The 6,000-nt window shown below is 43.2% G+C and overlaps 1 protein-coding gene across 1 annotated transcript in view; it reads right to left on the reverse strand.

Annotated features, from left to right (window-relative positions):
• The window catches only part of LPIN2 (lipin 2), a 96,075-nt gene extending 90,555 nt beyond the window's left edge, over positions 1-5,520 (reverse strand). The window contains exon 1 of the mRNA XM_074200957.1: positions 5,442-5,520. The gene's annotated coding sequence lies outside the window, so the exon portion shown is untranslated. The remainder of the gene's footprint in view (positions 1-5,441) is intronic.
• Positions 5,521-6,000: the final 480 nt, after the last annotated feature.

Below are 6,000 nucleotides of genomic sequence, written 5' to 3' on the forward strand. Positions count from 1 at the left end.
TAGGGACGGCTAGGTGGTGCAGTGGATAAAGCACGGGCCCTGGAGTCAGAAGTACCTGGGTTCAAATCCAGTCTCAGACACTTAATAATTACCTAGCTGTGTGGCCATTGGGCAAGCCACTTAACCCCATCTGCCTTGCAAAAAAACCTAAAAAATAAATAAATAAACAAACAAATAAACAAATAAAATAGAGAGGATAGCAGAGTGAAATTTTACAGAGATGTTGAAAATGAAATGAATAGAAAAAAGTCTGGAAACTATAAGATGATACAGTTATAAATGCTAGATAATATTTCTAGACTTCACAAAATCAAGTAATATAAATCAAAACTTTTAAAAGTGGAACTTTCCTCCCATTTTTGAGCTATCTGTTTTGCCAGTATTATCACAGATGCTGAAGTTCTGAAATTATAGGAGTCTATATGCTCTTAAGTCTTTTCAAAGGTTTACCCAATAACCATGTACATTGTCAGTTTTCCTGCCCTTATTCTCACTGTACTGAATCTAAAAATAAAAGGCAGAAAAGACATTGATGATGTAACTTAGTCTGTCAGGCAGCTGCACAGTTAATTCTATTCAGTAGCTTTCTGGTTTTTTCCCCCTTTATACAACAATAGTCTGAATATAAAAGAAAGGCAACACGTCTATTTTTTTTAAAAATCTTCCACATTGTGGCCTATGAATCCACAGTGGAAAAATATGCATATTTCACTTTCCCTATAAGTGAAATTCCATTAAAGGTTTCAATTTCAATTCAACAAACATTTATTAATCATTTATAATGTGCAAGGTAGTGTGGTAGGTGCCAGGGATGAAAAGATAAAACCAAACCAAAAACCAACCCCTAAATAGACCCTTATCTTAGAGAAGACTCCATTTTATTAGGGAAGAAGGTGAGGACAGACATAACTAGTACATGTAAATTAACACCAAAAGGAAAGAGGTGCTAATAATTTCAGGGTGGGAAATCAGAAAAAGTATCGTATACGAAGTTGTTCCAAGATGTACTTTGAAGAAAGCTAGGGTATCTAAGAGGCCAATGTAATTTAGAAAAGCATTAAGACATTGGAGATCACCTCTGCAGTGCTGTGCAGTGGAAAAAGAAAGCAAGTCAGTGGGTTTGGAAAAGTGAACATAAAGGGGAGGAATAGAGAAATTTGAAAGAATACATAAATATAATGGAATATTACCGTTTGCAAGATACAATAAACATGAAGATAGAAAAGCATGCAAAGACCTGAATTAATGCAAAGTGAAGCAAGCAGAGTCAGAAGACTAATATACATGATGAATATAACAATGCAAATATAAAAAATAATTAGAAAATAATGAAAAATATGTACTGTAAAACTATAAAGGCCAAGGTTGACGCCAAATTAGTGACACAAAAAGACATCTTTCTTCCTCCCTCATCCTTTTTTGAAGATGAAGCATCACAGATATGTAACATCATAAATGACATCAGGGTTGGTTTTTAAAAAATATATACATTGAATGGTTTTACTGACTCTTTTTTCCTTTCTCTTTTTCTGTTTTAAATTCTTTGTTAAAAGATGAAGGGGGAAGTAGATGTAATTTCAGGAGAAAAATCAGACAACGTAAAAACAAAAGCTATCTTAAAAATAAGACCAAAAGGAAGCATCTTGGATTTGAGCATTGCTTTTTAACTATCCTTTTAGTTCTTTTCCTCTCCCTTTAGAGATTGTAAAAAATAAAATAAAAATCATAGACTTTTATAGTTGGTAAAAGACCTTGTGAGATCGTCTAGTTCAAATTACAGGTGGAAAAAAACTCGAGCTCAGAGTCATTAAATGGGTTGTCAAAATGCCACAGATAGACAGTAGCAAAATAAACGAGTGAAACACAAGCAACTGTTCATCTTGAAACCTTTTTTGATAGAGTGCAAAGAAAAAGCCACAAAGCCCAACACTGAATCAAAACCACTGAATCTGGGCAAACTTCTACTGAATGCTTAAATCAAAAATAGTCATGGTTATATAGTTTTCTGCCCAGGAGAAACCATGTTTACTCATTAATGAGTTGGTTACTTCATAAGCAGGCAGCCTTTAAAAACTTAGCAATGCAGTAAACGAACTTATTAAGTGAAGAATATGCATATTGTAAAATCAAAATAAGGGGGCAAAGCCATCAAAAAGCTCTAACTAGAGCAAATATACAAACATAGAGGGAGGCAAAAGGAAGTGTTTCTTTACAATCACATACCAAACATATAAAAAATTTAAATACAGTAGGAAGAATTTAGGTCAGACTTAACTATATAATATAAACACTAAGTTGAGAGGTAAGGGAATGATTGTTTTATTAATGTCTTTGTATTATCCTCTGCACTTAGTAGGAACTTACTAAAAACATACTTGGATTTTTAAGCACTGAGATAATCTATCAACCAAGATTGAGGAATCTTGACCATATACCCAACGCATCTTGAACAACAGTTTAAGCAGTTTCCCTGGAAGCAGCAGAATTGTATGCATTCTAGAGATCTCTTGCAGTTCAGTGATCATTAGGCTGCTCCTGGGGAAATATATACATATAAAGAAATCTAACAGAAAAGACATATATTGAAGTAACCTAAAACACTTGAAAATTTTTTTAATGAAGATCATAGTTTTACAAGATTTAAAGAGTAATTCATGGTGAATTTTGCTACCATCTCAACTTTACCTTTTTACTTAGAGGAACCCAAATCATAGGAGTTTGACACTGCCTTGAGTATTCCAAAGTTCATAAATGCAGGAAATTGGAGTGCATTCATCCAAGAAAAGCCATAGAACAATCTTATCTCCTGGACTTTTGGAGGAAGTTCAAAATTCTATGAGGAACAAAGTTGACCTTCCATTTTCCTTTTAACAGTGACTTAAAATGCACTATTTTTCAAATGTTCCTATTTCCAACACTATAAAGAATTAAATTGTTTGTACTCTCCTAATATTAAAACAAAACCTACCATTTAAACTTTACCATTCTTTACTCTTTCTGGTGATTTTATGCCAGGAGATTCTTTCAGTTTTCTACCCTAAAGTCCACTAATCATCTAATGCCAATAGATGGGACAAGCAATGCTAGATATTTCATAAGTAAATCAACTTATTGAACTTTTCCCACTTCATTTGAATATACTCACATTAAAAATAACATATTTTAATTATTCTAAAGTAATGATGCCATTTAAATTCCTTAAGGATATGAAGCAAAGCAACCTTCTTTTGTTATCTCCAATAAATACCAGGAACATAAAAGACACATAATTATCTGCTGAATGACCTGACTGAAAAATCTGAGTTGTCCATATTCACAATCCTGTTTCTGCTTAATGTCAAAGATTAAAAGTATCAATTCTCTGACTATGTCTTGTTTTCTTAATAAAGGAAAAGTCAGTGCCACAATGGTTTCAGAGAAATCAAAAGTATTATGTGGCACTAAACATGTGAAAATTGCCTATTTTAAAATTTAGGTTTGACTAGATTAAGAATTCACTGTTTATAAATAGTCATCATGCTACTTTTCTAATAACCTCAGTGAGTTGACTACTTCCCAGCAGGGATCTGGTTAGACAAGACAAGGGGAAGAGTATTATTATTCTTATGTATGCCCGGGACCAAGTGCACTGTCTTGCATAGGATAGGTACTTGTTAAATTGAATTCAATGCAGCATTCAGTGACAGAAGTATTGTAATTGGAACCAGAAGACCATCTAGAGCAAGAGATTAACCTCCATGAGTCTCAGTTTCCCCATGTCTAAAAAGAAGGGATTGTACTAGGTGGCCTTCTAAGATTCTTTTCAGTTCTATATCTACATGTCTAAATCCATGATCCCATGATTTTTATGAATAATGTTGCTGAGCTAGTACTAAATATAGTGGCCTCAATTCTGAGAGTAGAGGGTCATATATTATGGAGTGATTCCTGGTACAGAGCACCCTCTAATCAAAATTTCAAAAATATTAATTTTTTGGCACCCTCTTATCTCCCAAGACCCTCAAATTGTCTAAACATCTATCATGAAAGTATAGTGCTGGACAAATCCTTAGCCATTCCTCTACTTCAACGGTCCAATTTAATACCGGAAGAGAAAACAAACAAAATTTAGCAGGCACACAATTACTCTGAAACCAAAACTCAGGTACCCCGATACTCTATTGAAAGACTTCGAGAACAAAGGATCATTTGCATTTTAAGATTCAAAATTGGTTATTACTCAAATGAAATTCTAATTTGTGTTGTTAGGAAGAAGAGGGAAATCTCTCTCGATATTCTTTCCATCTCTACAAACAGGTGTCTAATCCAGGGACCCTCCCTGAAGCAAAACTGATTTTATTTTCTCCACAAACTTTGGTTGTTTTGCTGCCTGAAGTAACTTTCAGTTCTATTCTCACTTGACCTCAGGCTGTGGATATTAGGTTAAGATGGGGGCAGGAAAGGATGCTGAAGAGGCAAAGAGAGAAGTAGACTATAGAGGTGATCTTCAAAGTGGGGATACTCCACAGAGAATAAGCACATTGTAATTTGTGTCCTATCAAGTTGAAAAAAAAACTTTGACTATGTTTCTTCCCCACGTTTTCTGTCTGTTGTCCTTGTCTAGGGAGGGCTTCACAGCTAAGAGGGTTGGACACCCGAAGATTTTTTTTTAAATCCACAGTAAATCAATCGGCCACCCAGGAAGGCTGTTAGGGTTGGGTGGAGGGTGGAAGTCTGCACATGAATGAAATCCCAGATCCTAAGTAGGAAACTTTGTAATCCACCAGGAGGCTGAACCCATTCACACGCCAAAATTCCTTTCCGGTTAGGGGAGGAGGAGGAGGGGGTCATAAAATAAATAAATGAGTCCATGTCCGAGGGATGGCGTTAAAAGAGCCTGACAAAAAGAAATCTGAGGCCGTCGGGGGATGCTTCCACTTTCTTCCTTTCCTTCTCTAAGCAGCCCATCTAAAATAACTCACGCGGCTTCCCAGAGGAGGCGGCGCAGTGGGGGTGGGAGGACGAGACCTGCGGGCGGGCCAGGCCCTCACCTGCCGCCCCCCGCGCCCCGCGCCCCGCGGCGCAGGGCCGGCCACTGCGCGCTGCCCTGACCCGCTTGGCAACGAGCCCGCCGCGGTCCGGGGCCGCGGGGGTCCCGCAGGCGGCTGCAGCGGGCGGAAGCCCCTTCCCGGGCCCGGGCCCGGCCCCGGCCCCGCGCGTTGGCGGGCTCCGGCGCCGGCACCTCCGCGGGCAGGCGGCCTGGGCCGGGCCGGGGCTCGGACCCGGGCTCTGCCCTCTTTCCCGGGGGCGCGCTAGGCCTCCCACCGCGGAGGAGGAGCGGCGCCGCCCGCCGGCCCGGGGAGCCCGCCCGGGAGCCGGGGCGGGGGGGCGAGGAGGGGGCGCGGAACTTAGCAGCCGAAACGGGGGGCACCCCGAGCCCCCGGCCCGCGCCGCCCGCTTACCTGGTCTACCTTCCGGCTCCGGGCGGGCGGTGACGGGGCGCCGCGGGCGGGCGGGGGGCGCGGGCCGCGCTGCCGCCGAGCGCGCGGCTCTCATGAATGAGCGCAGCCCTGGGCCGGGCTGGCAGCGCTCCGGGAGCCCGAGGCCCCGCCGGCCCCGCCCCCTCCCTCCCCCGCTCCGGCCCGGCCGCCGCAGGCACGTGACGCGCCGCCCCGCCCGCCCGAGGCCCGGGGCCGCCGCGGCCTGCCGGCTGCCGGGCCTCCCCGCGGTCCGCGCGGCGGCGGCGCCTGATTGGGTCAGCCGCGGAGCGTACGTTACTTTAAAAAAAGCGTCCGGGGCGTTGAAGGCCCGGGGCCTCGGCACCATGGCAACGGCAGCGGCGCGCCCCGGGAGGCCGCCCCGGGAGGCGCCAGCGCAGCTAGGCGGCCGCGGCCGGCCCCGCCGCGCCCGAACACTTGAACTCGGGCCTTCGGCCCGGAAAGCGGCGCCCCGCCACGCCCCGGCCCCGCAGAGCCGCGCCCGCCTTCGTAAGCGGATGGGTGCAGCGCCGAAGCTCGCCCC

This window comes from Macrotis lagotis, chromosome X (assembly GCF_037893015.1).
Source record: "Macrotis lagotis isolate mMagLag1 chromosome X, bilby.v1.9.chrom.fasta, whole genome shotgun sequence".
NCBI lineage: Eukaryota > Metazoa > Chordata > Mammalia > Peramelemorphia > Peramelidae > Macrotis > Macrotis lagotis.